Source organism: Seriola aureovittata, chromosome 13, assembly GCF_021018895.1.
Source record: "Seriola aureovittata isolate HTS-2021-v1 ecotype China chromosome 13, ASM2101889v1, whole genome shotgun sequence".
Lineage (NCBI taxonomy): Eukaryota > Metazoa > Chordata > Actinopteri > Carangiformes > Carangidae > Seriola > Seriola aureovittata.
In genome coordinates, this window is record NC_079376.1 from 4,740,288 (window position 1) to 4,760,000 (window position 19,713).

At 43.1% G+C, this 19,713-nt stretch overlaps 1 protein-coding gene across 2 annotated transcripts in view; it reads left to right on the forward strand.

Annotated features, from left to right (window-relative positions):
- The window catches only part of LOC130180747 (transcription factor IIIB 90 kDa subunit-like), a 115,477-nt gene that overhangs the window by 63,470 nt on the left and 32,294 nt on the right, over positions 1-19,713 (forward strand). The gene's annotated exons all lie outside the window — the stretch shown is intronic.

The following is a 19,713-nucleotide window of genomic DNA, read 5'->3' on the forward strand; positions in this document are numbered from 1 at the left end:
AAGCCAGCATAACAGCTTATCCTATATAATGTATAATAGCAATATATACAAAAATTCAACAACAAGGATCTCTTGTTAACCCCGGGACAAAACACAACATGCACGTATATAAACGGAGACGACCACACGTGCAGATAAGAGTGAGCTGCTAGCTGCTGTGCAGACTGGTAAAACGGATCCGTGGCGTCTCATTCCCTGGTTGGTGCTCCCGTCAGTGTCAATCGGTGATGTGTGTGTTTTTGAAACTTATTTCGGGGTAGAAGCTCACTCTTTCATCCCTGAGCGCAATGTAGCCGCTGTGTTTCTGGTTTAAAACACAAAATAGAAAGTTAAATGTTGACCCGGGTGTTGTGTTTGTGCTGATAAATACCTGTGTCTACTGTGGAGTGAACGCTGATTGAACCCTTTTCCATTGCCGCCAGAAGCCAGATGTTAACGCGTGTTAGCGCGTGTTAGCGGGCAGCTAGGATAAAACACTCTCAATGTTAGCACCACTCATCCCAGCTGATGTTGGCTCCAAATTAATAATATGATTTTCATAACTCAGTGAGGAGGTTTCCATTGTGAAGGTATCATTTTTGCTGCAAAGAAAGTCCACCTTTTCCAAACTGACATTTTAAGTGTTGACACATAATTTAAAGGCATATTTAAATAAAGTTTTATGTGCAGACATATAATCTGAATTCTCTAAAAACAAAAAAAAAAGATCCAACAGATAAGATGGATAAGAAAATGTCTCAATCAAAATCGATGTTTATTATATGCATTCGTTGACATTGTCAAAACTCGGTGCCTACATTACCCACAATGCAGCTCAACCGCCATCAGTTTAATAGAAGTGGCTGATGAAGCCTGGAGCCTGCAGCAGAGATGAGACCCACACCCCCAGATTTTTTTTTCTTCTACTGTTCAGACTTCAGAGCCGACCGACGCTGACTAAAGTCACATCATTTATCAGACTTTACGCTGCTCCCTCTGGAGACACAAAAGCCTTTATACTAATTGTCTCCCTGCAGCTAATTGTCTCCACATTACCCTTTTTAGCATTAAATCTGATGGCATTAAAGATGAAGTCTCCACCATAGTGTTAGCATATTAAACAGCTCTTATTTATAGGACAGGAGTGACCAAGACCTCTTAAAGATAACAGGCGCTCCTTTTCCAAAAATACGTTGATTTAATAAAGAATAAATTAATAAAGTGATCTTAAATCTTAAACACTTGATGAGTGTGTACCCTCTTCTTGTTAACACCATTACTTGTCATGTCCGCCAGGTGTGTACCGCAGATAAACAACACCTAAGGTACATCAATCCATATTTAATTATGTCTGTGGCTGCCCAAACCATTAAATAATCTCCAATGCAAACAACAGATGCTCGATTGAATAAATGCGAGATGGATGGAGGGTGTTTACTCGAGTCTGATGCAACACCAGCCGTTACTCCTCTGCCACTGGGGTCAAATCCACCCGTTTATTTTTCCCTCCCGTGTGACGTCGCTTTACTCCATAACGATGAGACAGCACTTCTTCTGTCGCCCAGAATAATCACCTGCGACAGGAAGACAGGCTCCTGTGGGATTTTCTCTTTTTTTTTTATTTTCTATTTTTTCTGAGATACACCTTCTCTGCCAGGATTTGTCTCTGGCTGTTGCCCCCCCCCCCCTTCCTTTCATGACATGCATTCACAGGACTGATCCACGCCGAGCCTTTCAGATGAACTTAATGGGTTTTCTGCAGTGCAGAGAAAAGCTGAGGGGCTTTTTCAGTTTGTTTGGTGTTGGGGGAAATTGGTTTCCTATGGCTCTGTTTTTAAATCTCTTTCAGTTAATGTTGGTTTTAGGTACCATCTTGAAGCTTTATAGGAGTCTATAGAGGCAGCTGTTTAGTGATTAAGGGGATGTAAGCCCCCCCGTCCTCCCTCCCCTCCCTCGTCCTGTGGTTAGTTGAGCTCCAGTCATCTGGTTGCAGTTTGCCAGGCCTTCGTAAACCCTGTCCTGAGCTCTGCGATAATGCACTGTATTTGGTCTCAGACCCACTGAGGAGTTTGATAAGTCTGCTGTTTATTGCAGTTGGGACTCTTTTTAGGGCCAGTTTCTTTTCAAGTCGAATGAAATGTATTTATAAAACACTCTTTAACAAAATGAGGCTGTCCACAAAGTGACAAGGGATGTAAACACAGATAAAAACAAGAGAACAAACACATAACAGCTTTAAGATTTGAGGCCAAAGCCTGTGAGAGTGGAAAACAGGTCATGGAAACAAACATGGAGACAGAAATTCACTCTGTAAAAACCTTCAAGCCTTTTCTCTAACTAAGCTCTTATCAAACAAAATGTGCTAATGATGATTTAAACTGTATTTAGGCGGCTGCGGTTCATGGTTTGGAAAACGTCGTCCATTAATCGCAGGGTTGAAGGTTCAATTTCTGGTTTCCTCTGTCAACGTGTCGAAGTGTCCTTAAAATCTGTGTGTGTGTGTGTGTGTGTGGAGCCAGTTAATTTTGTAATTATGTGTTTCTGTGTAATGTGTTATAATTTAGTTTGTGTTATTATAGGGAACTGAAAAAAGAAATGGTAAAAATTAGGAAAAACGGAAAAAAGAAAAACTGATCTGCTGAGAAACAGACTGACAAAAAAAATAAAAAACAGAGAGTGATTAAAAAAAAAGAAACAGAAAATACTGAAAAGCAAAACACACAGTAAAACAAAGAAGAAAAGACTGAAACAGAAAAAAATTTTAAAATAAAAACTTTGAAAAACACTAAATTAAGAAATGGAAACACAAAACAAAAAAAAAAAACGCTGAAAAACAAGAGATAGGAAACAAAACAGGACAACCCAAAAAAGACACACACACACACACACACACACACACACACACACACACACACACACACACAAAACTGAAGAATCCACCAGAAAAATGGAAACCAAAAAAATAAAACTGAAAAAAAAAAGCTGAAGAACTGAGAAACACAAACAGATGCAGAAAAAAAAAACCTGAAAACGGAAACAGAAAAAAAAAACCCCCTGAAGATCAGAAAGTTAAAACACACAAACAAAAAACCCACAAACTAGAAAAGAGCTGCGCCCACACCCTCACAATCTGGGCCGCAGTCGATGGATAACCGTGTTCTCAGGGGGAAACGCACCTTCTCAGACAGAATGATTGATGACACAAATTATGACACATTACAGCACTTCCCATTTAGAAGATGGTAATGTGATACTTTATTGATTGTTGTGGGGAAATTGCCTTTGTGCTCGCGCTCCTCCACGGTGAGGTCAGAGGGCCGGCTCCGGCGCGGCGAGGCGGCTGGATTGCGGCGTCTTGCTCGAGGACACTTCAGCAGAGCGCGTGTTTCTCTGATGAGGCTTTTTACGCTGCATCCACCCGCTCAAGTGTCTTATTCATCCTCCTCACAATACTCAAGGACAGAAAGTAAATGAAAACACTTTGTTAAAGTGGATCCTCGATGTTCCCGCGTACGACGGATGATGAACTCGATCGTTCGGTAATGATGTATCAACCCCGGGGGGGCAGCATTGTGAAGGGTCTGTACATGTGAATATGAGCTTGAATTCATATTTGTATGTGTGGTATGACTGACGACCTGTCCAGAGTTTACCCTCCGTTCATGCTGCACGTTTCCTGTTTCCAGTCTTTTTATCGGGGCTGGGAAAAGTATTCAGATCATTTACACGAGGGAAAGTAGAAATGCTACACCAGGAAAATACTCAAGCAAAAGTCCTGCATTCAAGATTTTACAACATGTACCTGAAGTATCAAAATAAATGGCCACTTTTGGTGTTATATTAATATATTATTAGTTATTGGTGCACATGTAAGTGTACTTTAATCTTGCAGTTAGTTAGTTAGTTAGTTATGATTGTTTCCAGTGTAAAATGTGGCAGGTTTGAAGTATAAAGTAGCGTCAAATACAAATACTGAAGTACGAGCTTGATGTTGTCGTTCCCATGTACAGTACTTGAGTAAATGTACTTAGTTACTTCCCAACACTGGTCACTGTGGTAAGTTAAATTAACCAGTTACTGGCTTCATATTTACTTCACAGACACGAGAACTGGTTCAACTTCTCATCAAACTGCAAGAAAGAAAATTAGTATATTTCCAAAAACGTCTTTATTTCAAACCTGAGTAAATACTGATTTGTAAATTATTTATTATTCCTTTTATATATTGAATTGTGTGCTTGATTAATAGACTAATTTAACATCTCAGAGTCCATGAGAATAAAAACAAATTAATTACTAGTATACTGATTAAACTATTTAACAACATGACCCATTAAGTCAACGGTCATAACTGTTGGAAAATAATTGGCTCGGTATGAAGTGAAATAGTGCAGACGAATAATTAATCAATGTGTCCACATTTACTTTTCCAGTTCTAGTTCTTCTTTTCAGTTTTATATCTTTTTATAAACAGAAAATCTTTGAGTTTTTTGTTGTTGGTCGGACAAAACAATCAGTTTGTAGACGGCACTTCAGACCGAACAGATATTCTTCCACAAAGCATAGATGAATATTTTAGTTGTCAGAAAGTCTGACAGTTTGACAACAACAGTGGACAAACACTGAGCCGAGGGTCTGCTGGATTTGAGCCGCTCCAGTTGGCTAATGGCTGCTGCCAGAAGAAGGCAGATCTCTTCCTTGGAAAGCCGACATGCTCCATGAATGAAAGACCGTCTCCGGTCTCATGTTTTGGCTGTGATCTCTTTGAAGAGGGGCTTCACTGGCACCAGCCCCGTCCCGTGTTTTTAAGAATGGACTCTCTCTGCTGAAGCGTCCGACCTGTTTGAATTTTTAAAAACGCATTCCTGTCCTGTCAATGAATCATTGATGGTCAACCTCTGTTCTGAATCATTCATGCCACGCTTTCTTTCATTTTTCTTTCTTTTTCCTGAATGGAGACTCACTCCATCCATTTATTGAGAAATCGCTGAACTCTGCACTTTGTCGCGTTGAATGCACAACAGTGTTTTCAACCCCTGCGGTTTTTTCAGTTTTCAGTAGCTCTCTACCCACAAGCCATTAGGAGAACTACAAAATGCCCCGCGGGCGAGCGAGCAGCAACATGGCGATAATCTCCCATTCTCTAATAGCATGTCAGTGGTGGCGTTGGAATGAAGAAAAAAAAAACAGAAAGACAAAAACCATCTGAACCAGCGACCGTTGAGCGCAGAATGGTCTCTTTCAGCCGGTCGGTGGAGGAGCAGACCGTTGCTCTGCACCCTGAAAAGGTTGTTGTGCTGGTTATTGAAAAAGGGGAGAGGCCTGGTGTCAGGGAGACCTATGAAAGTGCAGGCGAAGGCCTGCTGACAGTGCAGCCATTGTGCCTTGTTTCGAGGCCTCGCTGAGGGGCTACACTGAGGCATTGTGCTGCTCCGGCCTCCCTCTCCCCGGTTCCTCCTCCAGGCTCCTGGCTGCTCCCGCCGCTCTACGCTCCAGGGTTTGCTCTGGTAGATCTGGGCTCTCGTTCTGCATCAGGCTCTGAAGAACAGCCTGGAGTTTTTCCTCTTCTTCTCCTCCACTTTCCCTCCTTCTGATGCCGCTTTATTTTTTCTCCCGCTCCCCTGTAGCTCTTTTGCCGCCGTGTCTGATCGTTTGCTCACACATCCACCGGCACATTGTTCGGCACATTGTTCGACACTTGAACTGCGATGTAGAAACTGACCATTAATATCCAGAAAAGTCTCGTTCATAACTTGCTCATAAATGTTTTTAGGCTCGATCCTGCACGTTTTCATTTATTGCAATATTAGTGTTCAACATTGATTCAGTGTTTTAAAATCTAAATATATATAAGTAAGTTATTAAGTGTGCTTGACCTACAGAACCTGTATTCACAGCATCTCAGGCCCAGTTCTAATGTCCATCCCTTCCCACGAAGTATGCAAAGGCATCAGGGTGTCCAACCCTCACAAGTCCCGTATGTTACACACACCGGTGTTTTATTTGAAGTGTTGGTCCATATGAAGATATGAAGATATATTTGTGGTTTTCAGAACCAAAAAACATCTCGGTGCAGTTTTACATCTCCGCTCTCAGGCTTCTCTCTGGAGAGCCAATCAGAAGAGAGGAGGCTCTGAGCCTTTGTTTCAGTATTATTGGTGGAAATGGTCGTTATCTGTTGGGTGTCATCTCCACGTCTGTTTCCAGCCGTAGGCGACGTCCTTGTTCTTCTTCTCTTCTCCCTGTTCACCATCTCTCACCCTCTTTACTCTCACTTTTCCCCATCACAACCTTTTTCTCCCATTCACCATTGCTCCCTTCTCTCTCCCCCCCTCCATTTTCTCCCACTTTGTTTTCCATCTCTCTCTCTGACAGCCTCTTTCCTCCAAGTTTCTCCATCTACCCCCCCCCCCCGACCTCCTTCTCTCTCCGCCGCCTGTCCTCTATTCTCTCGCCTACTTTTCTAATCCTCGCTGTGTCTCAGTGTCTCCCAGTTAAAAGCCTTCAGCAGCAGCTACAGGCCTGTTGTATCACTCGGCACCATCAGGTCTGCTCTAGCTTTGGGCTTCTGCAACTCGCTAACAAGTTCTTTGTCTTTCTTGTGCTCTCTCTCTCTCTCTCTCTCTCTCTCTCTCTCTCTCTCTCTCTCTCTCTCTCTCTCTCTCTCTCTATGAGTCGTCGTCTCTTTTTTTTTTTTCTTTCCTCCTCATTTTCTCTCTTTCATCTTTTCTCTTCATCTCTTCGCTCAAGTGTTTGCGCTTTACAAAACATGGTGTTAATTTGCTTCACTTGACTCAGACAAGTTTGATCGCAGGACGTGAAAACGAGCAGTGATTGGTGTGACGACGGAGGAGGCGGTTTGATCAGACCGCAGAGTGAACACAGAGCGAGTTGTAGCTGTTACGACTCTGTCGACATCTTACTTAACTTATTATTGTTTTTAAAAAGGTCAGAGATGATTTTTGTTTTTATTGTTTTCTTTGTGGCTCACTTGACTTTAAGCGTAACGTGCTGCTGCTCGCCGTCGGTTTGGGGAACCGAGCTTTTGTCGGCGGACTCACTGGACTGATACACATGTCAGAGGAAGGAGTAGTTAACAGGCATCTGATAAAGTCCTGAGCTAAAACTTTGTCTTTACTGTTGCGGGAACTTTTCCGGCTCCTCTTTGAAGCGTGTGCTCCAGTTGCATTGATCTGAAAAGCTGGAATCAGACAACACTGTGGGTAAACCATAAGCTGAGGGAACCTGTAGAGTGTCCTCGCTTCATGCTTTGTTTGTGGAGAAGTAAGATTTGATTTACGTTAGTGCAGTGACCCTGGAAGAGATACACTTGTCCAGTATTTCACAGTAAAAGCATAAAGCGGAGAAACATCTGTAATTTTGTGTTTTTCTAAAGCGTTCCTACTTTTATTTTCATCCTGCAACCTCTGCAGGATCCTACAGTGAAAAGCTAATGCTCGTTTTACTTCACAGTTTTTGTCCCTGCTTCGTCCATTTTTGTCAGTTTTGCTCAGAAATGAAAATCCCTGCTTCTGTAAACGGTCGCAGATTCTCACACGACGGCCACAGACTTCATGTCTCAGGCCTCATCTCTGTTTTCGTTTTTTTCTTGGCTTCTTTCCCTCTGTTATCTTGTCGTTCACCCTCCTCCCTCCCTCCCTCCCTCCCTCCCTCCCTCCCTCCCTCTCTTGCTCTGCATTCCCTCGGCCTCGGCCCTTCAGGGACAGCAGGGCCCTTCTGTACTCACTGTACCGGACAGTTTTTAGGTTCAGACATCCCATGCACTCGTTCACTCCTCCTCCTTTCTCCTCCCGCCCCCCCCACCCCCTCCTCCTTCTGTCTCTCCACCCTCCACCTCCTCCAGCCAGCTGCCAAACAGACCCTCCCTGTTCCCTCCATCCCTACTGGAGGATGGAAAAGCAGTCTTCCAGAAATAGCCCAGATAATTGCCCTCCAGTGATATTTTTTCCTCCTCTCGGTCACTCTTTGCGCTCCTCTGCTCCTTCATCTGTTCTTTTCCCATTCAAAGCTTCTCTTTTTTTTCTCTCTCTCTTTTTGGAGAACTTGTCTGATTCCAGAGCTTTTTTTAGAGAAAGAAAAGAAAAGAGAAAAAGAAAGAGGGAGAATTCCTGACTGCATTTCTTCTCCTCAGCGGGAGGGGAGCCGGGGCAACCATTTTGGTCTGTGTTGGTTTTCCAAAAATGTAAATCGGACCCACAGACTCAGCCAGAGAGAAACTGGAGAGCTCAGCAGTTTTTCTGGCCAGATGTTGCCACGGCCACCGCTTCTCCGAGGCTGCGCCAAAAGGATGGAGAAAGGAAACGCAACTGCTTTTAGTTTTTCCCAGCCTGTTGAAGCAGGTGCCGCGGTGAAGTCGAGAAAGTCACCTGTGCGTTTAAAAAAACAAAAAACTTTACAAACAAAAGTAAAAAGTGAGAGTGAGAGAGTGAGAGTAGCTCCAGTTGATTCTCCACCCTCTGTGCAGGGAGAAGAGGAGGTCGGACTCTCCGGTCTGGATCATATTTTCCTGCCCGGCGCACTCGATTGAAGAGGATGTTTTTCCTTGTTATCCGACCAGCTGTGTTAGGGGAGGGTGTGTAATTTGTCTGTGGTTTGCAGCCCCTCCCTGTAAAGCCTCTGATCCTCCAGAGCTCCCCCTCCCCTCCCTTCCCGTCCACCCGGCAAACTGCGACCGATGAGCTGTTGGATGCTGGTGCAGGTTAGCAGAAAGACAGACAGACAGGGGGGTGGGGGGTGGGGGGGGGGGGGTCATGGGTGCCACCAGGCCCAACCCATCCCACCTCCCCTGCCCCCCTCCCCACTGTCACTGGGACTCTCCAGCAGCCACGTGATGACAAGGGCGGCACTTTGATGAGATTAAAAGCCTGGCTCTGCACGATGAGAGCTTTTCAGGAATTAAGGCTGCAACAGTTGTTATTATTTTAAAGCTGTTTGTGCAGTTTTTTAAACTAAATGAGCATCTCATCAGGTCACGATTATTTATGAGACCCCACATCCCACATTTGTCCCAGAGAGCTCCATAAATGAGGACAGTATAGGACAGTTCCCGTCCTTAAAGCTGCTCTAATCAATACTTTTATATTAACACTGAATCAAATGTCTGTGTGAACCGTCTGACAGGTCGATCGCAGTGACAAACCAACAGATAATTATCATTCGACTCTGCAGATCCTTTCAGCTCCACAGAGACTTTACCTCACTGTTTTGGTTTTACAACCCCACAAATTTACTGTTTTGTTCCAGTCTCTGATCTCATGAGCCTCATTTCCAGACGCTGTTTTCAGCAACAACAAAAAATAAATACTCTACCTGCTCAGCAGCACACAGCAGACACACACAGTTAGAGACTCACCGGTGAACATGGTGGAGCTGATGGAGACCAAAAGCAGAGCTAAAAGACTAAGAATTGACAGATGGATGATGCTCTGCCTGGGAAGAGCTGAAAGTTACAACTAGTGCACCGTTTAAACTTTGACCCTGTGTGTGTTTGACCTGGGTGTAACTTTTACATCTAGTCTGGAGCAGTTAAGACGAGAAAGGTTCGTCTGTGATGAGACCAGTCGGCTCATAGAGAGGTTTCACTCTGGCAGACGAGTCCTGTTCGAGCCGGTGGAGGAGCTCAATCATCGCTTCGTGTGTTTTCTCGTGCTCGCGCATCGTAAGACCAGGGGCTGATCGATATGCAAAGAAAATCATATTGCAATCGTCTCTGTAGCACCACGAGGCTTACGGTGCTAACAATGCACAACAACAACACGTTTTACCTTTATCATAGAAAATGCCAACTCCTGAGATTTGGATATTGCACTTGGACATATTGTGATTTTAATTATATTTCAATCAACTGTGTAGGATAAATCTGTCACTGAATGGTTGTCATGCGTGATGTTATGGACTGAGGAGGTCACATGTTAACTGAGCATGAGCTCCACTTCATGTTGATTCAGCTACTCTGAGGATTTTGGCTCATAATCAGGCTGGTGATGCCGTGACGCGCTTGTTCATACATAAAAGAACATGCCAGGGGCTAACAGGCCTGCACAAACGCCCCACTGCTGCGACCGCGTTAAATGAAGCACATTTCACATGCATTTACATTTAGGTCTTTAGCTCCCACTCCCATCCGGGGAGATGCTCAGATATTTAAACCCTCCCACCGACCACCATCCCCCGCCCTCCGCAGACGAACCCATTTCTCATGAAGTGCTGACAAACGAGAGCGTCTCTTTGAACGAGGACGTCCGGTCTCCGGCTCCGCGGCAGCTTTTCTCTCTCCCTCCGCTGCCTCCTCCGTGCAAACAGTACTCAACGGCCAAACCTTTGTTCTGCGGCGCCGCGCCTCGCACTGTAACTAATGGGACAGCCAGGCCTGGAATTTCGAGGGCAACTCTAAAACTGGGCCATTTGGAAAACATCCCAGTTTTCATCCAGGGCTTAGCCACAGAAAAAAAGGAGAAAAAACAGCCCAGCCAGCAACCGAAAATGTTGACAGTAAAGGAGTTGATACTATTGTGGTAGTTCATGGCCTCGCAGGGCCGCAGCGCAGCTTAGCCGCTGAAGACGTCCCCCCTCGGAGCCACAAGAAGGAACGCCTCGACACTGAAATTCACCGAGATGCTCCTTCTTTTGTCCCTCTTTATCTTCACCCTCAAGTCGCTCTCTTCTCCCTTAAAACCCAAGATGATATATTAGTTTCATTTTTATATTTTATTCCCCTTCCCCGCTAAGTTTTATTGACACCATCCCCCACAGCTATTGCCAGTTGTCAGCCAGTGGCTAAATGGCCTCCCTCAATCGCCTTTTCAGCTCAGGCTTAGTCTCATTGGCAGTAAGCTGATTAGGAACGAGCCGCTAAGCCAGGCAGAGACTGATAGCCTAACAGAGAGAGAGAGAGTCGTGGCGGAGTGGATGAGAGAGGGAGGTGAGGGAGGGGGGAGGAGGGTGAGACAGACGAGAGGTGGGGGGCTAGTGAAAGGATGGAAAGGGAGGAAAAACAGGAGGGAGGCAGAGATTAATAGACGGGAGATGGACTAAGTTTCGTGGCGCGACGTCTCTGTGATGTACTGGAAACCGCAGGTTATAGGAGGGGAGTGAGAGACAGGAAGTGGGCAGCGGCATCTGTCCTGGTTTGACCTCGGGCTGAAGAGGAGGAGGAGGACGTCCGCGAGGCGGGATGAATCGGCCGGCGGAGAGTCGTGAAGCGTTACAGAAGCAAGCGTGACTGAAGCCAGGAAGAGATAAAGTGAAAGTGTGCGTGTGCTTTTGTTGTCATTACGTGTGAAATGGATGAGTGATGGCGTTCAGACGAAAGAGTGATGGGCGGAGAGAAGAGTTGGGAACATGTTTGCTTGTGTGATCTTGAATATATTATTATATTTTTTATATATATAAAAAAACAGTCACACTTTTGTTTGTTTTCTTGGCAGGAAGAATTTGTCTCATTTGTACTTTCGACTTTCGTTTACACTTCAGGTAGATTGAGGCTGCGTTCACACCGATACGTTTTCATTTTTTAAACGATCTCCATCCAGACGAGTGTTTAGCTCTGTCTGAGAAATAATCTCCATCCGTACGAACGAGCATCGCATGACCGCTGGCGTACACTGGGCATCGTGCCGCTGTAAACAGGAAGCAGATCGTCTGCTCTGCAGCTTTAAAATGCTGAATTAAACTGCTCAACAGCTGCTAGCAAAGACAACAAGGTCGGCAACGCTTGTCGTTCGTTATCCACGTTGCTTTCACCACTGGTAGTCCGGGCTGATGAGACACGATCAGGAGGCGCGACGGGAATCCAAAAGTCTCCGTTTTAGTTTCAGTTTTAGTGTGGACGCCTGCAAAAGTTAGGTTTCAGTGTGGACGTAGCCTTATTATGTCAATGTTAAGTGTGTGACACAGCAGGTTTCCAACATAGTGGATGTGGACCTCTCGCTACGGCAACCACGGAGATACAACCCGAGAAACTACGATCGGTCGGTTTGAGTTTGAGTTCATGATCACCGCGTCTCTCTGCCATGGCATTTTTTATTAATTTTTTTTAAAGGAAACAGCTTCCTGTTCAGAAAACGAGACGAGGCAAAGCTTCTCTCAGCGCCTTGAAGGAAAGAGTGAAACCTGAACGAGGGGATGCGTCTTTAAAGGACGGTGTTCGTCCCTCCAGGAGAGACGAGGCTCGCGTTGGAACAAAACGCCTCACCACTGCCCTTTATGTTTCTCCCTCTCGTCTCCCACCTCCTCCTCACCCTGGACGCTCTTTGTTTTAACAGCTGACGTCGGTGGATCCGTAAGCATTAGCAACAACAACAATCCCAAAAGTAAACAGACACGTGGAAACACAATGAGGCAGAGGAGAGAGCGGCCTTCAGGCGTCTTTATAATGAAGGTGAATGGAACAAATTCACTGATGCTCCGGAGCTGTTTTTATTCCATTCACTTGACATCACAGATCTCAGACTGTTTGAGACATTACAGTTTCAGGCCGTCGGATAATGAGATTAATGGAGGCGTGATGTTCGTTATGATCCATCGCACAGTTTTAACAGTCCACTAATTGATTTTTCATATAAGACAGAAACGTGTGGAAATCAGTGGCTGCGTGAAACATCTACATTGCAGAAAAGTAATAAATGATTGTGTTTGCAACTCGTCTGCACTGTAAATAAATTAAAAAATATTCAACAAAGACAGAAGAATGCAGAATAAAATGAATGAATATTAGCTAACGAACTCAAACTCGCAACAACAACAACAGACATTTCCAATAACAGATCATTGAAACCCACCGTGACGCACTTGTAGGTTTTGTGGAGCAGGTCACTTCAGTTTCTGTGTGTTTTCGTCCCTGAGCTGTTGTGAATAGACCAACTGTAATCTGTATTTCAGAAAACGAGACGCAGAGTTCTGGGCCAAGCTCTCATCGTTCAAACGTGTCGAGATAAAACTGATCCCAGATCGTTATTGATCACAGCTCTGCTTGTCAGTCTGGTTCCACTGAACTCACAGAAAAGTTTGTTTTTCATTCCGGTCACGTGTCGGTGACACGACACAGAACCGGCAGCAAGTTTCCTGAGAAGTTCAGACAACCAGAGAAAACATCTCCAGGTTAGTGTCGCACTAAACCTTATGTAACGTCCCTCCAGTTTACACTTTATTGGTTTATAACAAACGAACTAACTGACTTTACTTTATGAAATGGTTCATTATTAATTGTTCATATATTTACACTTTAAATGCGAAATAGAGGTTGAAATAATTAAAGATTTGACGTTTGATCTGGTTTTTCTTGCTCATGATCATCGAGCTCTTGTTGGTATTAAACACACCAACATCAGAGTGAAAGTCACAGCGCAGAGTTGACCTGATCTCTGAAGAGTTGAAGGGGCTCAAAGAAAGATGCAAGGAACTTTTTATAGAAGCTGAAGGAGGGAAAAACAGACAGGAAGAGAAACGGTGTCAGAGGGGAAGAGAAAGCTGAGACCTCCTTGTAGAGGTGAAGTACACAGGAAGAGATGAGCAGCGATACAGGCTGACAGAGATAAACTGAAGACGTGTGACCTCCTCACCAGACAGCGTGTGATTCAGATATCCAACAGTGTAGCCAACCTCATATTATATATATATATATATATATATATATATATAATAACATATATGCATAATAACAATAAGGTTATTTGGATAGTATCTTTCATACATGGGCTGCAGCTCAAACTGATTAACATAAAATTCCAGGAAAAAAAACACAAATAAAAACAAATTAAAATGCTGCAACAAAAAAACAAGAAAAAACAAAACTGAGGAAAAAGAAAAACTGAAATAAACAAAATATTTAGGTGAGATTCATAAAAAAACAAAACAAATTTAAACAGTTTACTTAAAAGCAAGATTGAAAAGGTCAATTCTTAAAGGAATTTCTGGGCAGTTTTGATCCATAATAAAAACAAAACTGATAAAAGGTCACAAGTAAATAAATGAATTAAAAACAGTTAAAAAGAATAAAGTGAAGCTTAGTCAGTTTATATAGATGAAGTCTCTGTTAGACGCAGCTGGGAGCCGCAGGTTAATTTAAAAAATGTTTTTAATTTCATTAGAAAATAACTGAATGAACAGAACATCACAGACTAATGATTCTTCAAATCAGCAGCTAAAGTTAGCGCGCTAAACCGCTGCGTTAGCGGGACGACTTTCACAAGACCGGCTGCAATGCATGATGGTCTAGCTGGATTGATGTAAGGTGTAAAGCCTGTGTGCACTTTGAAGAGGATGAAATTTCTCAGCTGAAGATTCACACAGCTCTGCAAAATGGCTGAGTCACTCTACAGTGGGCGAGAGGATGAGGAGGAGGCCGAAGACAAAAGAGAAGACGGTTTTATTAGTCATTTATTCCTCCCTGTCAACGTGACTGGCAGCTGATAAAACACAGGCCAGAGGTTGGAGTTTGATCATGTGAAACCAGAGTCGCTTGTCTGGTGAAGAGGAGCGGGAAGAGGAGTGAAGCTGGCCGGAGGGATTTTACAGTCTGACTTTTAGAGCAGATTAGAACAAACACGGGAGGAGGAGGAGGAGGAGGAGATGTGATTCAGCAGGAGAGGAGGATGTTTAGTACACGAGGTTCCCTTTGAAGAGACGAGCTTCTCGCCTACAGTTAAAGATTTCTGCTGCTTTCATGAGACCGACTGAAAACAGCCTTTAACAAGTCACTAACTGAGCATAAGAAACGTGTTTCTGTGTGTTTCCGTTTGTCTGGATTTAAGCCTGTTTTACACACATCATCATTAATTAGAGCGTGAACTGATGTGTCTCTAAGTTAGGCTCCCAGGAGACTTTCTGACCGCCGGTCAAAGGCAAAGAAACGTGGAAGTAGGCTTCAAAATATTTAAAGAATTGTGTTTGCAACAGGATGGAAAAAACAGAAAAGCATTTAGAATGAAAACATAGCTTCTTGTTTGTTTACAAGAAAACTCCACAGGACACCTTTAAGCTCTTTGGCTCGTATCTTTTCATGAGCCTGATGAGAGAAACATGTTGCCGATGCTCAGATCCTGGATTACACTCCTTTAGTTTTCTGGGCTTTTTGTATTTATTTACTTTTTTCTGAAAACAGACACTCATTTGTGAGAGAGACATAAAAACAAGAGGATTATTTTTGGTGGGAACAGTTGAAATGTTCTTACAGCACAGTAGAAAGAGGCAGAAGTAACTGGCTGGAGTCAAACAGCTGCTGTTCTCTGTTCAGTTTTGAATTCGCCATGAAGTTTTTATTTATTAACTTCATCCAAAAACTTAAATCAGACCCCCCCCCCCCCCCTCGGTTCACCTGCTCACAGTGTCTAGGGTTCTTGGCGGGTTGCATCTTGGAGAACCTCCATCGTGCTGAGATCAGGACTCTGCGGGGGTCAGACCGTTCTTGTTCACAGTTTATATCACATTCGTCTAGTTCTTCTTTTCTCATAATGTTTAAAGGATTTTTTGTAAAAATTGTGAGGGATCCGTAGTTTTATAAAATATAAACTGCGGCTTAAACCCGAGACAAACTGCACAAACATGTAACTGGGGACGGGGGGGGGGGGGGCGCAGCACCATGCGAGTGTTTGTGGGGGGGGGTCGTCCTTTATGAGAATGCTACATGTGGTCCCATTGTTTTCCTCTGGGAGTGATTTATACACGGCCGCTGCGTTGCATGATGGGTTCCGACCGGGTGTCGGGAGCCACTCCCTGCTGCTGTAAATGGTTGCCACAGAGACGGAGGTCCTCCGAAAAGTCTGCCGCCGCAGGCGTCCGGCAGCGCTGTTGACGGCCGTTTGACCTCTGACCTCTGTAAGTGACTCCGAGCCTCTCCGTCAGTGAGCTCAGATTAATGGCTGCTGTCACACAGAAAGCTTGTACCTCCGCAGTGTAAACTGTGGATAAAGTTTTACAGGTTTGAATCCCACTGAGACAACACATGATAAAATGTATGATGTCATAATCAACCACTAAATATTTCTTCAGCTTTTTATGTGTTAGGAACGAAATAACTTATTTATGTTTGATAGCCATGAGTTTTATTTTAGATCATGAAATGAGGCTGAGATGACGAAGCTCAAACTTCCTGTTGATCTTTATTATTTATTCATCATTCAACTCTTTTCTTTCTCACCTTTTCATAAACAAACCAGTGTTCAATAATCTGACAAAAGGGAAAGAAAAAACTACAAATCAGACAGAAATTCAAAGTAAATAAAATAAATTCAATATGTTGTCAACATAATGGAAAAATTTAATTACTGAACACACTTGAAAAGTGATTATTTACTGGTTAATACTTTGAAAGAATCCTTGTAATTAGATCATTTGAACCAAAGATTTGGGAAAGAAAGAAGAATTCAACTTTTCTGGTTTACAACAATAATAATAAACTATTTGTACCTTTGCAACTTTCATACAAGAAATGCAGCACAAAGTGTTTTACAACAAAGAAATTACATCCACCAAAACGAAAAGGCATAAAAAGAACATGAAAGTAGATAAATAAATAAATAATTTAAAAATAAGTTAAAAATTATAATAAAAACCTAAAAAACAAACAAACTTAAACACTAATGAAATCAAATATTAACTTAATTTAAGGCAATAAAATGTGTCTCAGTCCAAACAGAGTGCTGATTTGTTTCTGCAGGTAAAAGTGATGAAAGTCAAATCAAACTGTAGCTGGAGTCACAGTCTCTCACTGTGGTAAAGAAAGATAAAGATAAAGTGAGATCAAGGAGAAGAGGTGAGCTGGTGAGGAGGAGGAGGCCATCTGCCTTTTTAGAAAATCATTAACACGTCCGACATCCGAACAAAAAGAATCGAGAAACTCTGAACAAAAACACTAAAGAGCTTCGCGGAGAACAAAGGCCACAGAGGAGAAGAGATGAACACACACGTGATCACGAAGGACAACAGCAGTAACACACTCGCTCTGTACACCAAGAGACGACAGCAGGGACGTCAGAGAAAGAGACAGGAAGGTCTGAAGAGGAGGTGTGTGTGTGTGTGTGTGTGTGTGTGTGTGTGTGTGTGTGTGTGTGTGTGTGTGTGTGAGTGTGTGTGAGTGATGATGATGATGATGATGAGACTTCCTGCTGATGGAGGGAAGCTCGTTCCACAGGGAGAGATTACAGCTTTTAAACGCTGAAGCTTCCTTTTGATGAAGATGAAGAATTTCTGCTTAATAATCAAAGTTTCCTCCACGGAAACTCCCCAGCATGCAATGCAGCATCGGTCCCGTGCGTGACCTCATAACATGTCACCCATGTGACAGAGGTTTAACATGACACCAGTAAGTAACTAAGTGTTTTGCTCATTGTTTTTGGGGAATATTGTCGAGTTGTTGTGGCACCAAAACACACAACTCCTGAATGAGCAGCGCATCTGCCGGTAGCCATGGCAACAGCTGTTTCCTGCCTAAACTGTAGAAGAAAAGAAAGAAAGAAAGATGGGTCATTGTTTTCATACACACAAACACCAACTCCTCATCTTCTCAAAGTCGAACAGAAACACACAAGTATTTTCACATCTACGTCAGAGACGATGACAAACTGGAAACTGTGTTTGTTCACTCAGCTGATTTCTTAGGCCGACTCATTATTATTTTGATCATCCGTCAATCCGTTTATTATTTTCTTAATGAATCAATTCTTTGTTTGATGTATAAAATATCGGAAATTGAGGGAAAATACTCAAGGTGACATCTGTTGTGTCTGATCATCAGAATCTAAAATCCTAAAATATTCATTCATTATTTTTCGCCCATAACACAGACGAACACAAAAGCTTCATTATCATTGTTATTGTCATAAAAGACAAAAAGAAACTAGAAAATATTCTCATTTGACAAAGTGGAAGGAGAGACATTATGAGACGGTCTGGCGACGACTGCGTTTTAGTGAGTGACTTTATTACCAGCTGTAGAAACACAGTCGAGCTCATATGGCTTTAGCTCCCCTGAAAGACCGTTTAGTTACCATGGCACCTGAGAAGATGGAGGTTTGTTCGGCTGGTTCCCCGCTCTCTATCCACCAAGCACCTCCGTTTTTTTAATTTTTTTTATTTTTTTAACAGCCGCACTTAACAGATGCTTGTGGGAAGCGGCGGTCATGGTTTCTGCTGTTGCTAGGCCACGATGGAGGAGCTGTTTGATTGGGAGAAGTGATAAATGAGTCTGAACTGACTCTGTGGTCCAGAGAAGGAGCTGACTGCTGAACACGGATGATTTTACCTCCTTCTTTTTTTAGTTTGTTTACTGTGTTGCTGGCTCTCCTCCAGATGTTGAACCTGCTGCAGGGATTTGCTCCCAGGAGCATTAGTGAGGTGCAGATGAAGTCCCGGCTCTCAGTCTGTGTTCCTGTAAATCTAAGAAGGTGTAGGATGGGGGTTGAGGTCAGGACTCTTCCACAGCAAACAGGAAGAAGTATTTTCTCTGCGGAGCTGCTCTGTCCTCTGACGGGAAAGAGACAAACACAAACTGTCCACACAGATTCAAAGTAGACTTCAAAGTCGAGGTCTGGCAGAAACCAGCAGCTCCTACCCACAGAACGCAGGGTGTCCACATACTTTAGGCCATGTAGTGTAGTTGAAGCTTTTTCCAAGAACGTTTTGACTGACTGACTGAGTGATCATGTTTCCCGGCTGCTCGGGAACTGAGCCTCGGGTTTTCACTACGGCAAATAAACTTTCATTTACATGTTTCATTATTACTATGAGAGACAGAGGAATATCTGGAGATAACAGAGAGAGAGAGAGAGAGAAGTCAGGATATGAAGTCCGGATTGGACCATAGGCGGTCCAGCCACATACCAGGTTTTGACCTAGTCTTGTTTTTTTGTATTTTGTTTTTATTAAGTTTTTATATGCTTTTATTTTATTCCTTTACTTCTTTGTTTATATTTATTATTCACTTTATTCATTTTGTATTCACATTCTCATCTGATATTCTCTATATTTCCTCCTTTGTGTCCCATTGTTTTACTGCTTGTGTCTCATTAGTCTGATCCTCGGCCCTGTGAGGAAGTTTCAGTCTGTCGAGCTTCAAAACTTTTATTTAGGTTAGTTTCCGAGTCGCTGGCCGTGGTATATGTATAAAATAAATAAATAAAGATATAGTTTCGTATATTGTTCTTTAAAGAGAAAAACAGGAAAGTGTTTTTCAGCTTTTTTCTTAATTATGGCTTATGAAGTTACAGAAATCAAAGCCTGTAATTAGTTCCAGTACCTGCTCCTTGTTTGTACTCAATTTTCAAAAGCTTCTTTCTTCTCTGCAGCTTCGTTTCTTTTTTTTTTTACTTCACTTCGGGGCTGATTCAATGTTTTTCTGGGCAGGAATGTGTCCATATCAATTCTCATTTCCTTAGCATTTCGCTGTATTTTGCAGCAGAAGCTGAATGACAGAAGCTGCGTTGAGGTTAAAGGGCGATTTCGCTGCACCAGCTGCACCAACACAGAGTCGCAGAGCTGGCAGACACATGAGAGACGAGATGTAGATGTTTGTAATTTAAGCATCATGTCAAATCATGTCAGAACTGAAGTGCGTCTGAAATCACATTTTTCTAGAGTTTATTTTGGAAAATCGAGTGTGACTTTGTCGCCACAAGGTCTGACTGTGTAGTACAAGGTAGTGACACTGCTGTGTGTGTGTGTGTGTGTGTGTGTGTGAGAGGGAGCGAGATCATACTCCTGTAAACCCTTTGATCTCTG